The sequence below is a fragment of the Triturus cristatus genome, chromosome 2_1 (genome assembly GCF_964204655.1).
Source record: "Triturus cristatus chromosome 2_1, aTriCri1.1, whole genome shotgun sequence".
Taxonomy (NCBI): domain Eukaryota; kingdom Metazoa; phylum Chordata; class Amphibia; order Caudata; family Salamandridae; genus Triturus; species Triturus cristatus.
In genome coordinates, this window is record NC_140581.1 from 156,743,498 (window position 1) to 156,761,508 (window position 18,011).

The window sequence follows — 18,011 nt, forward strand, 5'->3', positions numbered from 1 at the left end:
CAGATTACCGAGGCTGACCCAATAGGGTATGAGATCATTTCTCATCTCTTTAGCCAGGCACACAGGAAAGGGGTCAAGGAAGTGGGTTAAAAGCTTGAGTTTGGAGATTATGTTATAGTGCTCGAGCTTGGACATGTCCCTGACAGTAACGTAGTTGCTGGATGATTAACCGGTTTGGGTAAAATAGGGATTTGCGTGAGCCGTGAAAACAAAGCTTCAATAGTTTTGATCTTGGTGTTGATGAAGTGGGCAAATTCTTCACTCTTCTTGTCGGCATCTGGTATTTTCAGGCAATCCCTAGGCATAGTTGCTGCTTTCATATCTTCAAAAAAGTCATTTGGGTTTATTTATAGCATGATAAAACTGGGTCCTATTAGATTCACTCGCCCTCAAACATATTTTCATTGGTGTCTGGAGCTGCAGAGGAGTGAAAGATTTATCCTAGAAGGATTTTGGCACCAGGAGCCCTCAATGAGTTTGAGACACTGTTTCTCTTCATTAAGGCTTTTTGTGCGTGAATGTGTGCTCTTGGATGGGCTTGCTTCATTGTAAGGGGGGCTCCATCATATAGGATTGCAGTAAATATGTTGTTGAAAAAATATGTTACGGAATTCCTCATGTGCACTGGGATGAGGGACAATGAGAGATAAGCAAGTCTCTTAGTATTCTCCTTGATGGCACATTTAACTTACCAATAAGTCCCTAGTATATGGAACAAAGTGTATTGAGGGCCTGGAAGTTAAATGCCACTATTGGGAAGTAACACCTATCTGTGCCTGACTGGAGCAGAGTAAAAACTGCAAGTTGACCTGCTAAAATAAAATCTTTTGACAGGTTTAATCATTCCATTTAAATATTAATAAGTTGCCCCTAAGTTGTCCTTGTTGCCACAAAGCAGGATGCATGATATTTAAAAGTACAGCATGTAGGAATGCAATGTTAGCATGTCCTCATATTGACTAGCACCCAAAGGGCCATATTATTAAGAATGGCGTAAACATTATCGCCGCTTTAGCGGCTGAAACTGCCGCTAAAACGGCGATAAGGGGCTTGATAATATGCCCTTGTGAATTCCAATAGAAGCCCAGGTCTGGTGTTAAGGACATCAAACCTGGGCTTCTATTGGAATTCACAAGGGCCTACTATCAAGCCCCTTATTGCCGCTTTAGCGGTAGTTTCCTGTCGATAAAGCGGCGATAATGTTATCGCCAGTCTTGATAATATGGCCCAATATCTATTTTCACCATAGGAAGGCTGGCTAGCCCATAGAGAAACACTGGGAAGCAACATTAAATATTGATTATGCTACCTTCAGCTAGAGAACTTTGATAAATGTTTTAATGACTATTTGTAATATTTATTAATAGCCTGACTTAATGGTGAATTCTGATTTTTGGATTTTTAATGTTGATATAAAGTAATTTTAAGAAGGTTACCTTTTCCCTTCCTAAAACTCCTGAAGGCTTCTTATTATGAACCTTTCAATTGTCTCCCAGTGTGAAAACTGTTGCCAGAGCAGGAACAAAGAACTGGGTGTGGAGAGGTGTTTTTGTTGCCTTGGAAGGATGACCATTTGGGCTGTGCCCAGAATCTTAATTTACTTCAAAGGGGCCTCCTCTGTGAGATGCAGATGCCAGATGACACTTAAACAGTCCCCTTCTTTTGTTCTTCCAGTTAGGCTGCCACCAAACCAAGTAGGGGTAGAACTTCGTTGGTTTGGCGTGACAACAGAGGAAGGGCTTCTCATTTCCCTGGTCACACCTCTGGGTGGGTACACAGGTTCTGGACAAGGAGAGATTAGCTTCGCTATTTTGGATATTAGGTGTGAGAGGGACTGGAAGATTGTTTGCAGTAGGGCATAAGTGGGTAGGGTTACAGAACTTTTACTCCATTAGTTATGGGAAGTCCAGGGTCACTTTCACCAACAAGCTGATGCCAAGCATAAATGTGGCATGCCCTGACACCTTCTTCAGAACACTTCCAAACTAAGGGAAGATTAGGAGAGTACTTTACCTGCTGTCTATGACCTAAGATGAGCCCTGAAGAACTGAATGTGCTCCCTGTTGCATCCAAGACAAAGAAGGGGACTTCATCTGTGATAAAGCTGCCCTCCTGTTAATGGTACAGGGACACAAAAAGCTACAAGAGGCCTATTCCTGGACTTCTCAACTGACCAGATCGTATTGGACTTGCCCTGGACCCTGCTGTTGGCCTCTGCTGGAGTACATCCTGACCCCCAAATGCTGTTCTTGAGGTCCTGGAAATCCTACCGCTCCATAATACCTGGGACTTAAAAAGTTTTCCAACTTCAAGACTTCAGCAGGACTGGGGCAAACCTATCAATCCCATGGTGCGTTGCTGCTGGGCTGAAAATGTAGCTTCCTTCCCTTCAAAGCTTTTCTGCATCACCAATTCCAGCTCTGTGGGACCTCACAGAGAAGGTATCAGTCTTCTTCAGCTACAGCCTGGATACAGCCTGCAGCCTAGCCCGTTGACAGATTCTAAGCTCTGAAAAAGTGACTAAGTACAAATGTAGAAATCTTGACCATGGGAAGGAGCCAAAAGTGTAATTCTAGTGAGAAGACTTTCCTTGGTGTGATATCTGATTTTCTTCCACTTGGAGCCTTTCCCACCAAAACCAACAGCTTCACTTGGACCACGAATAACGGCTATCAGACCTTGTGGAGAACACTTCAGGTACAGCCTGCTGCCTTGCCTACCTCATGATTTCTGACTTCCATTTTTGATAATAGGGGCCATATGTACGTAGCCGAATACCGGTCGGTAACGGCCGATTTTCGGTAATTATACCGTTACCGACCGGTATTTAGGCTTTTGACATGTAGGGGGCTCATTTCTGTATTCGGTAATTTACCGAATTGGTAAAATTACCGAATCGGTAATTTTACCGATTCGGTAAATACCGAATACAGAAATGAGATGTAGGGGGAGTGTGTGGTGGGTGTGCTGAGTCGTTATTTACCACCAACTGTAAGTTAGTGGTAAATGACAAATGACTCAGTAAATGCATTTTTTAGCCCTTAGATGTGTGCAATGTGGCAGACACACATGCCCTCAGGGCATGTATGTGTGCCACATGTGCACACATGCAGAAATCAGGGGTGCAACAGGGTGTCAATGTGACACCCTGCCACCCTTGATTAAGCTCCCCCCATTACCGATTTGGTATTTACCGATTCGGTAATGGTAACTGGCTTCCCATTGATTCCTATGGGCCTCCTGGCCCATAGGAATCAATGAGATACAGGTTGCCATTACCGAATCGGTAAATACCGACTCTAAAATACCGACACTTACCGATTCGGTATTTTTTTTCCTACATTACATTTACCGATTCATAAATACCGAATCGGTAACATTCGGTATTTATGAAGTGGTAAATGTAATTTACCTACATAAGGCCCTAAGTCCCAAGGTAAAACTTCTGATCGGCTTGAACCTATTTTCTGTATCCAACCTGTACTCCATTGCAGCTGGTCTCAAATCATGCCTAGGTCCCAGTCTACTGCGACCAGTTGATCGCGGATAGTGCTTAATGATTTTTGGTTCGATTTCTATTTAAAATGTTTAAAATGGATATCGTAAGTTCCACTAATTAGAATTTATTTATTCAAATGTGGCACAGAGCAGTTAGGCTTAACTTACAGGCAATGTGTAAAGTATTTGTGCAACACTTCAAACAGTAAAACAGTGAAAACACCCCACACAAAGATCCCACACCAGGTTAGAAAAATAGAGCTTAATTTAATAATACAGGACACAGCCTATTCAAGTGTAAGTGAAGCTGTGCCCAGCTCCTCCCACCATCCTGCCAGCGATTGCCTATCCAATCACACCTAAGCTCCCATTGTGTGTGGCCATCTAAGAGGAAAACATAAAGCCCAACTTCCAACTACACCCAGTCATGTGACCAGAGACAGGCTGCAGGCACCAAATGGCTAAGGCAAGGAACTGCCAACTTCTAAAAGTGGCATTTTCAGACTAATAATTTAAAGTCCAACTTCACCAGAAGTTAAGATTTTAAAATAGGATTCAAAAGACACCAAACATGAACTAGAAGTCTCCTCCCATTTGGAAGTTTCACTTAGAAAATAAATGTAATCAAGCAACTAAAAATGTATCCTATGGGAGAGATATTCCTTGCAGTAGTGAAAAACGAATTTAAGAGCTTTTCAATATCAGGACATGTAAAACTTAAAAGTACCTGTTCAACCTTTTCACTACACTGCACCCTGCCTTCGGGGCTGTCCAGGGCCTAGTTTAGGGGTGTCTTACACGAATTAAAAAGGAAGGTCTGGGCCTGGCAAAATGTTTATTTTGCCTGGTCAACATAACAAGTTAAAACTGCACAAACAGGCTCTGCAATGGCAGGCCTGAGACATGTTTAAAGGGCTAATTAAGTGGGTGACACGTCCAGTGCTGCAGGCCCACTAGTATTATTTAGTTTACAGGACCTGTACGCATGTAGTTTAGCATACTATGGACTTATAGCCAAATTAAATATGCCAATTTGGTATAAACTAATGTTATCATGTTTTTAGCAGAAGAGCACAAGCACTTTAGCACTGGTTAGCAGTGGTAAAGTGCACAGAGTCCTAAGGCCAACAAAAATGAACTCAGTAAAAAGTAGGAGGAGAAAGGTAAAAGTTTTTGGGATGACCCTGCAAAAAGGGCCAGGTCCAACAGACATTATTACTGTGTTTGTACTGCAAAAATACTTTACATGTTGCCCTAGGTTAGTCCTGTCTAATCTATGCCATAGCTACCAGGCAAATGAGCTAAGGTTAATTCAGTGACTTTGAGGCTTCACCCCGACAAGGATTGTGATTGTTACTTAAAATGGGAAGTCACCCCCTCAACTAATAAACCCATTTCTTACACATCACATCCATACCAACATGATCAAGCAATGAATGGCTCTAGCATTAACTAAGCTGATCAACAAGAAGTCTGATTGCCTTTACTGGTACACCCTGTCCGCGACTAATAACCTACACCATAGTCAATGCTCAAAATGATTCAAATGAGAATAAAGTGCCAGACACAATATTGCTGCACCAGTAAACTGATTAATATATCATCTTATGCTTTAATTGATGGATACAAAGAAAGGCCCTTGGACTAGTCAGACTTAATAAGGACTTTATAGGCATTCTTGCAGAGGTCTCCCATAGTTGGTGCAATGTCTTCAAAATAATTATGTTATTACTTAGAAGTCCTTAATAAATGGTTTCTAATTTTGAACATAAAGGCAATGGGCTTTGATTATGAACTTCATACCAAATGTCAGTATCTTAGACGTGTATTTTTATACTCAAGGGGTTCCTTGCACAAAAAGACTTCCTTTCAGCATTTATTTTTAGAATCGACTTTCCATATCACCTAAACACAACTGCGATGGACAGCATAGAAAATAACAGCAATATGAAAATTAATCACTTTTGGGGGAAGACTATGCACCTTCTCCAACTCTTTGGCAAGATAAGGTACAATTGTATGATACAGTATAGCATCATAGGTTAATCATTTTCAAGAAACAAATCCAGGTCCTTTTCTTTTAGTTCTGGGTGCATAATAAATGTACAGCACATATACAATCTAGGGAGATTCCCTTTATCTCTAAATTGACCACCTATTGTAGAGTTATTAATGGTATCAAAAGCCATCTCCAGGTAAACAAATCCTGATAACAACCGGGTAAAGATCACGAGTGCTGACTGTTGAGGTCTGCACAAAAAAACCTAAGGGCCTGATTTAGAGTTCAGCAGACAGGTTACTGAATCACAAACATGAAGGATATCTTGTCTGCCATATTACTAATGCCACAGGAAATAATGCATGTGTGATACTGCAGACGCATATCCATCACATTTGTGATGGAGTATCCCGACCACCAAAATATAAAGCAGGCCCTTTATATTAAACAGTTTAAAATTGCACTCAGGATGCTGCAGAAGTGTGCTTGTGTTTCTTATCATCCTCCATTCTTGCTGCTTAATCAGTGCTGGCTGACTTGCTCAAGGTGGGAACCACTGCTAATGAGTGATTATTAGTGAGCATTCTCAATATTACCCTTGTTGTGAATTTGTACCAGGAAAGAACTCCTCCACTCACCAGGAACCACATCCAAAAGGAACACAGTTCTACAACAAAGGAAGAGGAAGGGGTGAATACCAAGTAGTGCCATTTAATGCCATACAATAGGATCACTTACCCTGGACAGCTTGGCCGTAGCAATGAAGTTATTCAAGGATTCAGAGAATGGAAAATAATTTTTGGTGTCCATACAAGCAAGTACGGGATTTTGCAGGTTTGTGTCACCAAATAACTTAAGGATATACTTTTCTCGTGTTATAAAAGTCTTTATGATGACTGTAGAGTATTTTAAGATTCCAATATATACCTCCCCCTATTTTTTGTTTCTTGGTATGTAAGTGCACCTAAAACCATTATGTGCAACATGATTAAAAAATCTCGATGACTGTTCTATGAAGGATGATTGGCAGGGAAGAGACTGCCAGGGTGATAACTGGAAATTCACTAATGATTATTTCATAAAGAACATACACTGTTTGGCAAAAGTATTAAAGTATTGCTTGTTCCAGGCACTTCGCAGTGACATTGCTATGAAAAGCTAATGATCGATAAACCTGCTATGTTTACTGTTGGTTTAGGAAGCTTATCTTATCTTATCTTATCTTATGCTGTATTTATAGAGCGCACTGACACCAAAGGTTTCCTGGCGCTATGATTGAGATTGGAGGTGGGAGTCATAGTTTACATGAGTTTTGAGAAGAGCCATGTTTTTAGGCTCTTTCGGAAGCTTAGTAGGGTACCAGAAGTTTTAATGTGAAGAGGGAGGGAGTTCCATAATTTGGGTGCCAAGTAGCTGAATCTACAGCCGCCCAGTTTTTTTAGTTTGGCCGTCGGCGTGGTGAGAAGATGAAGATGGGCAGAGCGGAGGTTACGAACCGGACAATGAGGGTTCAGAAGGGATTCTAAAAAGGCAGGGCCCTTGGACTGCCGGGCCTTGTATACCAGGCAGCCAATTTTAAAAGCAGCTCGCTGTTCGATAAGCAACCAGTGCAGCTTGGCCAGGAGAGGCCTGGCGGATTGCCATTTGGGAGTTTTGCAGATAAGTCTAGCTGCCTGGTTCTGCACTAGCTGGAGACGATGGAGGAGGGACTTGGGTAGCCCCCAGTAGATTGAATTAGAAAAATCCAGGCGGGAGAGGACGAGGGAGATGACAATTTGCACCAGGGATTCGTGGGAGAATAAGTGGGAAATCTTGCGAATTTTGCGTAGCTGAAACATGCTGGCAGAAATGGTGGTACCAACATGAGTTTTAAGAGAGAGATCAGTGTCGATAGTAACGCCCAAGCTTTTTACCGAATTCAAAGGTTTAGGTGGAATACCAAGCTCCTTAGGCCAGAAGTGAGGGCCCCAGTATAAAGGGCTGGTACCAGGCAGGAGGAGTTCCGTCTTCTCAGGGTTTAATTTGAGCTGGTTGGAGATCATCCATTGTTGGATATGCAGCATTGCTCCCTGAAAGTTAGGTACAGCATCCTGAGAATCTAATGGAAAAATGATTTGCATGTCGTCAGCATAATTGAGGACAGTGCAATTCCAAGAGCTCAGTGAATGGATAAGTGGGCGCAGATATAAATTAAACAATAATGGAGACAGAGAGGAGCCCTGGGGGACTCCACAGGTGGTGGGGACCTGGGTGGCGGTAAAGGGGCCTAGATGGACTGTTTGAGCTCGGCCCGAGAGGAAGGACTTGATCCATTCCCAGGCGGGTCCCTTGATGCCTGCCTGTCCGACACGGTGGAGAAGGATGTCATGATCCACCGTGTCGAAGGCGGCCGAGAGGTCCAAAAGGACCAACGCCTGAGGGGACCCTCTATCGGCATTCTCCCGAAGGGTGTCCAAAACTTTTAGAATGACTGCTTCGGTTGAATGCGCCGGTCTGAAGCCTGCCTGGTTAGGTACCAAGAACCCGGAGCTCTCGACGAATGCCGAGAGGCAGGTGGTGACGTAGGCCTCGAGAAGTTTAGAGATATAAGGCAGGAGAGAGATGGGCCTATAGTTGGCAGGATTGGCGGGGTCGGCTCCTGTCTTCTTTAAGAAGGGACCAATATGGCTTCCTTAAAAGCCCTGGGGACCGAGCCGAAGCTGAGGGAAGTATTCAGAAGGGGGAGAATACAATCAGGCAGAGCAGAGAAGGTTGCCCTAAGAACTTGGGGGGGGCAGCAGTCCCTAGGAGATCCAGATTTAACACGAGTGGTAAGCTCAGCGAGAGTGCTGGCGGTGATTGGTGGGAACTGGATGAAAGAGCAGGGGTTAAAAGGGGGAGAGTCAGGAAGGCTAGGAGGGGTAGAGGGAGGAATAGCATTCTTGATGTTTACAATTTTTTGGATGAAATAAGAATTGAGCGAATTACAGGTTTCCTGGGTGGGGGCCTGGGTTGGAAGTACTCTGTGGTCAGATGAGAAATCGTTGAAGATTTTAAAGATTTCTTTAGATTTATCACTAGCTGTATCGATTCTTTCCGTGATGTGTAAGGCCTTTGCTTTAGTAATAGCGTTCTTATATTCATTCCGGGCCCTCACAAACTCGGTGCGGTCCTCCTTGGAGTAGCCCCGTCTCCAGTTTCGTTCCAGGTGACGCAGTTTAAGTTTCTGTACTTTCAGTTCCTCTGAGAACCAGCGATGAGAGTTACCATGTCTAGTATGAACAAATTTGGTGAGAGGGGCGAATATGTCGCTGGCTGATGACAGCCAGGTGGTGATCCCATCCGACATAGAATCAATATCTGATTCGGGGAGGGTAGTGGGGTAGGTGTTGGTCAGGTGATCAATAAATCCCTGGGAATCATAAGAATTCCATTTGCGACTCAGTCCCCCGGGGAGGGGAGGAGCCTTAAGTTTCCCTTTAATTGAAATAGTGACGTCAATCAGGTGATGGTCAGACCAAAGGCAGGGGGAGATGACTGGGCAAGACAGGACGAGGTTGTGAGTCCAGATGTGGTCCAAAATGTGGCCCTTGATATGAGTTGGGGAAGAGATGTGTTGGGACAGATTTAGGTTTGTCAAGATTTCAAACAGTTCGATGGCGTGGGGTCCGGCTTGGTCATCGTCAAACCAGTAATTGAAGTCGCCAAATACGGCGAGTCGGGAATGGTGGGTGAGCAGGTCGGCTACTTGCTCACTGAAGGACAGTGGAAATGATGGCATTGGCTGGGGGGGGCGATAGAGGAGTACAATCGCCAAGGCACCCCCAGAGGTTTCCACGCTCATAACTATGTTATCTGCCCCTGGTAGGGTAAGTAAGGCGGAGGTGAGGAATCTGAGATTCTTGTGTATGATGGCCGCTACTCCCCCTCCCGGGCGACTAAGAGGGCGGTTTACATTGAGGATGTAATAGTCCGGGGGGAGGGTCGCCAGGATATCCGGGTAGGAATCCGGCGTGAGCCAGGTCTCCGTTAGGAGCAAGATGTCGGGTTTATCCATGTTGAGCAGCAAGAATAAATCAAGCTGATGCTTCACCATGGAACGAGTGTTAAGGTAGAGCACACGGAGATGGGTGTCATTGTTAGATGCCAAAGGGGGGGCCATAGGACAAGAATGGACAAGACCATGGTCAGAGTGAGTGCCAGGGTCAGGCAGCTTACTAGTGATCTCCAGGAGGGCAGTGCGCTCCCACACACCAGGCGGCAAAGGGCAGTTGGAAAGCTGCAGGTCCCTGAGTGTTTTCGCAGGGTATGTGATGGGGGGGCCAGGGGTTGTGGCCCCTGGGCCCGGGCGGGCGCGGACGGGCGAAGACGGGCTCGCCTTTGGCTCGCCTTCGGCGCGCCGCCGGCGCGCCCGCTGCGCCCGTCCGCTGCGCCGACAGAATGGGGGTTCCATTTTGTAGTGATCGAGGGCGGGAGGGCGGGAGGGGCGAAGCACAGAAATGCTGACCCTGGTCCGGCTCCTCACCTAAGATGGCGGCCCCCCGAGCAGCGTCCAATCGGCTGCGAGGGGTGAGATCAAGCGCGATCAGCAGCCAAGAGATCCCCTATTTTTAAGAGCGAATCTGTGTTCAGGGAGTAATTAAAAGCGCCAAGATACAACAAAGTGAGCAGGTAAATAAAGTGCTGATGACAGATTTTTCGTGGTACTTTTTTAAAAATGCGACGAATTTAAAATTAGCAATTCTACAAAGAGTGCACACAGAGTCCCGGCTTCCGCCTCAGGACGAGGTATCACTGACACACACACACGCAATCGAATCAATCGTGGTGTGGGTTAAGAGGGCTTTTGTAGTGATCGAGGGCGGGAGGGCGGGAGGGGCGAAGCACAGGAATGCTGACCCTGGTCCGGCTCCTCACCTAAGATGGCGGCCCCCCGAGCAGCGTCCAATCGGCTGCGAGGGGTGAGATCAAGCGCGATCAGCAGCCAAGAGATCCCCTATTTTTAAGAGCGAATCTGTGTTCAGGGAGTAATTAAAAGCGCCAAGATACAACAAAGTGAGCAGGTAAATAAAGTGCTGATGACAGATTTTTCGTGGTACTTTTTTAAAAATGCGACGAATTTAAAATTAGCAATTCTACAAAGAGTGCACACAGAGTCCCGGCTTCCGCCTCAGGACGAGGTATCACTGACACACACACACACAATCGAATCAATCGTGGTGTGGGTTAAGAGGGCTTTTGTAGTGATCGAGGGCGGGAGGGCGGGAGGGGCGAAGCACAGGAATGCTGACCCTGGTCCGGCTCCTCACCTAAGATGGCGGCCCCCCGAGCAGCGTCCAATCGGCTGCGAGGGGTGAGATCAAGCGCGATCAGCAGCCAAGAGATCCCCTATTTTTAAGAGCGAATCTGTGTTCAGGGAGTAATTAAAAGCGCCAAGATACAACAAAGTGAGCAGGTAAATAAAGTGCTGATGACAGATTTTTCGTGGTACTTTTTTTAAAAATGCGACGAATTTAAAATTAGCAATTCTACAAAGAGTGCACACAGAGTCCCGGCTTCCGCCTCAGGACGAGGTATCACTGACACACACACACGCAATCGAATCCGTGAAGCTGCATCTTCCAATGGAATGCGCTACCAGTGCTGTAAGGTGAACCCCATACACTTAAATTATCTGCTGATTTATTTGCCTTCATATCTACCAGGTGGGATCCATTGACTCTTAAGTTACCTGGTGGTGTTTTTCCCATATTTTGAGGTTGATTCAATACTCTCTAAATTCAGCAGGTGATTTTTAGCGAAGCAGTGCCTTGAACACTTTTTGAGGAGACTCAAAAACCTGGTGGTGGAAAACTGCATTTACCAGTGCGTTGTACTTAGATAATTGCCTAAGATATATTTCTGGGGGGAATCAACATTGTAAGTAAGTGGGTTATTATTTGGTGGGCATGTGAGTCCACTGTAAGAAGTAGGAACACAAACTTGTTGAGATAAAGCACACTTTCAATCATTTCATTCTGGGTTCAACCCACTGGTAGCAATAACACAGAGCAGAGAGCCTTAACTTGCAAATTATTTAGATGTAACAAACTATTAAAAAGTGAAAGCAGAATAAAGCAAGCCCCATAATCAATTTGGAAAACTTAAGAACAATTTAATCAGTAAAATGAAACCAAAGCAAAAAAAAAAATCTAATAAGGGGAACCAGGGATATGAATTTTTATAGATTAAGGGCAAAAAGTGTCAATCATTAGTGAGTGTTCATGATCGACCAGGACCTAGAAGAGATTTTAAGCCAACCGTGATGGATCTCAGATCAAATACACCAAGCGGGTTTAATCCCTGTTAAAAAATGTATTAAACTCTGAAAGGGAAGATGGCATTCCCAAGTGGGGCAAAGGTACAAGCTCTATTCACCAAAGTCCTCTTGAATCTAGTTAGCCACAAAATGAGATCCCACTAAAGCTTCCAGTTTTGGGTGGAAAAGCTCAGAGCGGGAGAAATTCAAATTGTGCAGCTGACAAAGTCCTTGCATAGAGTGAACACTTTTTGCACTTTTGCTCACTCATGGTTTATATCGTGTGGTGACCCTGTAGCAGTTCCCTTGAAATTGGACATCTTTGTCGTGAGGTCCCATTGACACCCTTGAGGTCTTGGAACTCAAAAAATGTTTTAAGTCCCAGCTTCTCAGAGTTTCTAGAACAGCTGCTTTTGGTCATTTCAAAGGCTCATGTGACATAAGGGACAGAAACTAGGAACAAGGGCTCACACCAGCAGATGCCACTAGCAAGGTCTAGTACAGGCTCAAGTCCTCCCAGTCAGTTGGGCACTTCAGGAAAACGCCTCTTGCAGTTTGTTGTTTCACTATAGCCACACAGGAGGTCAGCCAACAGACCCTTGAAGTCCATATGTTAGCCCTGGGTTAAAGGGGGAACAGGTTCAGCTCTTCAGGTCTCCTCTCAAATTTCAAACAGTGGGTCCAGTTCTTTTCTGTTTTTCTGCAGGTCCAAAAAGTGTTCTGATGAGCTGTGTTGGCTGAGGTGCCAGCTTTGTATGTTTCCCTAGCCAGTGGAAGGGGGTGATGTCTGTTTGCTCCCTACTCAATTTGGGAAAAGTTCCAAAAGGCAAACCCTCTCACTTTTGCAGAACAACATATTTGCCTTATTTCAAGCTATTCCACAATACACTATTCAGAGGCAAATCCAACAGGGCAGAATATGTCTGCCCCTGAAGGGAGCTCGTTTGTCAGTCAGGGGTGCATTTAGGGAAATGAGGAGTTCTCTCTTTTTTGGCTACACAAAACTGGTAAAAGGACCAGCTCCCACAGCCACTAGTCTGGTGCCAAACCGATGACAGATGACCTAAGAAACAAACAAAAGGCTTCCCTTCCTTAGGTTTCCAGTTACACTTATCTATGAATGGGCCAGCCTCACCTTGGTGCCTTTGATGTTAATGACGTTTCTCTATCCTCACTAGCCATCCTTCCAGGACTGAAAGAAGACACACTTTTCACTCCCTGGTCTTTCTGTCAAAGGCTTAAGCCTTTGTTCCTGCTCTGGGGCAGATGCGGCCCGTGGAGGTAAGAGCGCTGAGGCGGTAAGGCCGGTTTGGGGGGGGGCATTTCAACAGAAGCCGCCAAAGGAAATTTAATTATTTAATTTGCCCTTGTTATCGTTTGTCAAAATCCACTCCACTCGGCCCTACCTCCCCACTGATCTTACCTGCACAGGCCGTGGCAGCTATGGGGGCAGTTTTCACTACGCTTTAAGGGGAAGAACAGACAAGGTCCAGATGCTTGGTAATGCTCATTTTCCTAATTTCATATTAAAAATCGCACTTCACCAATGAAACAGATTTTTTATAAATATTAAAAATAGTGGTTTATTCACCTCTGTAGCTTACCCCAATCCAAAGTTAACAGACTAATCATTATTTATATATTTATAGCTGTAACAGTGCAAATAACATTTGGGAGCTGGTCACCATAGCTAACTGCCAACATAAAATGTGTGCATGTACCACTTTTAAATTAAAGGCATCCTACCTCATGTGCTGCAAGGATTATATAAGGGTGACTTATTTCATATTTAAAAGTAGGATTCCTTCCTAGTAAAAAAGGTTATTGTGTCCGTAGGTTTGAAAGGCTACACAGTTAGGCCTGACGTCATGTTTCTTCTTCACTCTAGAGGATGGCACATTAAGTGCTGAAGTCTATAGATGATATTTAACTTTCCATGCCATTGGTGTATTTTCCTGCACCATATACTATGGCCCTACTCTAAAGGTAAAAATGTGAAATGGGGATTCACCAATTTCGCCATGTTTTTAGGGTCACAACACATATAAAAGGACTCGGACATCTGTATCCTGGTGTGCAGTTTTCAAAAACCAGCAATACTAGTCAGCAAACAATGGTGGCGACCAGCCAAAAAGAGGCACTTTCTCACACTTTCTCACACTCATCCTTTGAAGAATAATCAATGTGCTTCTTCAAGGAACTAATGGAAACATCATTCTGCAACAGAAGGTATTACACTCAACTGTTCCCGCAAGACAAAGCCTCTCTCAATATTCTGACATGTTCTACTTCCTGCAAAGATCATTTCCTTATAACTCCTTACTCCTCTCTGTAACCCCTCTGTCCCCATCCTAACATGCAATCTACCCAATCTGCCTTCTTCTGTAGCCTTACTTTTCCCTCTCACCTCGCCCCCCTCTCTTAAAAAGCCACCTCTCATACCATACCTCCTCCCTACAAAGGCTTCTCCCCTAAGCTTACTCTTACCTCTACTTTCTTTGTCCTTATCATAATATCTTCTAATATGGGAGCTCTGTAACCCACTTTGTAAAGTAACCAGTTTCTTCGCAACTCGCCCAGCCAGCATCCTTCACACCCCCTCCTCAGACCAACTTTTATCATACCTTCATTATCTGGAAATAGGTAATCCCCAGCTAACCTATCCATCTATTCTAACCTTGCTATCTACAAATGTCTTCTCCTATGTTACCATTTTTTAGTATCCTGCATATGTATTTATGCTTATCTCCTGTTTCTTTGGCTCTAGCTGCTCAGCCAGTGTGAATGAGCTGCATGGAATGTTGAAGTGGTGATAATGAATGGAATGTGTGGTTACCAACCTGCAACCAAGACTAAATAAATCATCTTAAACTGCATCTTTGCTTCCAGACCTTTATTTCATTACAGATTTCTCCACTATTTTTGCACTTTTTCACCTCCCTTTCCTTTCCTCTTTCTACCCATTATAATCACTCTCCTCAGACCCTCAGCACACACCTTGACCATCACTTCTGTCACCTCCTTTCTGACATGCCAGCCCTACATAACCTCTTTTTCGCAGCTTACATGTTCTATGCCACAGATCATATAGCCACTTTCTGCCCGACCACCTTGTGCTCAGGCACCTGAAGTGAACTCACTTTCCACCCAGCCACCTCAACAGAAATTGTTATTGAAATATAGGTTATTTATTTCTTCATTCCTCCAAGCATCCATGCAATTAATCCTGCTGAGGAACATCCTTACAATGTCCAGACTAAATCAGATATTTCCTTATGCAACGCATATACTTACCCTATCTCCTAAGTCAGATCCGCTCTTAATTAGTAACTACTCTAAGGTATTGTAGACAGATTAATACCCTGTAAACCATTGATAGGCGTGTAGAAAGGGAGAACAATCTGTATCAAATTATTTCTAACATTGTTCTATGGATGCATTTTTTCCTATTGGACAGGGTTCCCAGATGCTGTAGTGCCATTCTCTCTCCTTTGGAAGTGTATCCTTTCCCTAAGAGTCCACTGTGTTTGGATTGTCACCACCAGGACAAGAGTTATATCCTTACCAATAAGAGACTCACAAGCTCAAGCTGCTGAGAATGGGAGGCTTAGCAATAAAGTCAATGAGTCCTGCGAGATGCAAGTGTTGAACATTGAGGCCTCTGCAGGTAAAGTGTTGTCTTAGTATTTGCCCAATTTCGAACACCACCATATCAAAAGTAGCAGTGAGACTGTTTCACAAAAGCCTCTCCAAAAATTAGGGTGTTTCCTATTCTCTCATTTGCATAACCGTTCAGGTGTATAGTACCAATGCAGAAGACGATTATACTTGATATTCCTTCCATTCACAGAAATTAAGGCTACTCTGGATATAGCTCATGCTTTCCCACAGTTCATGTCAGACATCATTTTGCTCAGTTCATCCTCCCATCACTTCTGACCTGGACTTTTAGAAACCCACTTAGTGATAATTATCATCTTGTTGCATGGTTATCATGCTCACTTCTCTTCACCCATTTCTCAAACATTATGAGCACATGTATAGCCTCTACGTTTATTTTCGGGTGTCGCTACCAATGGTGGACCTCAAGAAAATGATATATTACAGTCACTGGTTAACTAGATCATTTTATAAGTCAACTTACTCCTCGGAAGCCTGCAAACTCATCTGTGGAGTGCCGTAAGTTTCATTGCTCAGCCGCACCTTTTCAACTCAAACACGATCTCTTAGGCCAATATCACCTACACATAAATCGACCTCCTCTTCTACTGAGATGACATGCAACTCATACTCTCCCTCTCAGACAAGACATCCAACACAAGAAACAGTTTACTTCCTCTATCACCTAAGTCGCTAATTGATTGAAACCCAGTTGTCTCAAGCACAGCACTGACATGACAGAAGTAGTGATCTTCCACAAGAACACCTCACCATGTGACTCCAAATGGTGGCCAGCCAAACTCAGCTCAACACCCAGCACCAATGCCAGCTACCTCACAATAATTATTGCCAGCAAACTTGACATGACTGATGAAGTCAACGTTGTCACTGTATCCTGCTTCCACACCCTGAAGATGCTAAGTAAGATCTACAAATGGCTCCCAAGCAACACTAGAAAAACGGTCACTCACGCAAGTTGGACCACAGAACACGCTCTAGCTCACCAAGCAACTCACTAAAAGATTACACACCATCCAAAACTCAGCAACCAGACTCAATCTTGAACTCCCAAACAGAATTCACATCACCACACACCTCAGTTAGCTGCGCTGGCTCCCATACACAAACGCCGTCATATCAAACTTCTCACACACACATTCAAGGCACTATACAACTTCCCGCCTACCTGAACCATTGCATATCCTTCCACCAACCACCAAGACACCTCTACTCTGCAGGACTCCAACTCACACACATCTCATGCATACACAGAATCAGATCAGGAGGACAGATGTTCTCTTACATTGCTGCTAAAGCATGGAACACCACATCAGAGGCTCCTTCTTGCTTCTTGAATTCTGCAAGAGGCTGAGGAATTGGCTTTTCACTTAACCAACCTACTGTAGGCAGGGCTAGGCCCACACACCTGCTCAGTGCCCCGATTCACTTGCAGGTGTCAGTGGGCTTTACAGACACACATAACATAACGTACGTAACATAACATAAGGATTTAATATCTCATCCTCTGAATAGGGTTTCAGAAATGAAGCATTTACAGTCATTCTACAGTTTGAACCTATTTCTCTTCAGACCTTTTGTGAAATCATTCTAGTTAGTGATTATTAATACAATCCCCAATACCTATGTTTCTACTTCCTCCAAAGTACTTTCCACTTGGAAATTTCCACTTTGGCATGGTCAACGGGGCATTTTTCTTCATTATTTTCCCTTTTGCCTTACTCAATCAAGTATCGGCTGTGCACCCTCTATGAGTTAGCCATTACTGCTGAAAGAATACCTAGCATGACATTCATTGCTACCACAATTCACATGACAGTGTGTACTAATCCCTTGAGTAGTCATGCAATTGTGTCTTGTCAAAACCTTTAATGAATTTGTGGGTAAGAAGCAAATTTTTTGTCATTTGCAAATCATAGCCAACTTTCATTTCAATAACCCCACAATAGCTACAATTCTCCGAAAGAGATATCCTAATGTATCCATGATGTTTACATTTCATTTCTTCAATCTTTCCTCATTATTTTGAAAGATAATTTATTTGTTGGATATGGTAACAGATCAATGGAGATCAGGACGTCGTAATTCATCAAATGTCCATGATCCGATCCTTCTGATGGAATTCTCTTCTAGAACTGTATCAGTCAAGGTGTCAGAATTCCATCACAGAAACTAATAAGTATCCTTAGCAGCAGGGTCGCCACATTGGTCTTTCTAAGGACAATCCATTTTTTATTTTCAGGATGTCGCGCAACTCAAGTCACTTTTTGATCACAGGGCAGAAGAGCTTGGTGCCACAAAGTCACATTACTGTACATGAAAAGAGACAGCAATGACAATGGAGAGAGGGATTTGCTATCACTTTAATTGCACACTCTAATAAAAGCAGGGCTTCTAACAAACGCTCCCAGTGTGGCACTTTGGGATGCAAAGTACCTGAACGGGATGACGCTGTGAGGAATGGCACAGTTAATGAGAAAATTTGCTTTAAAATTGAATTACTTTTGTTGATTACCAGGACGCAGAATTTGAGTTTCTGCTGAGAGCTCTTCATGGCCC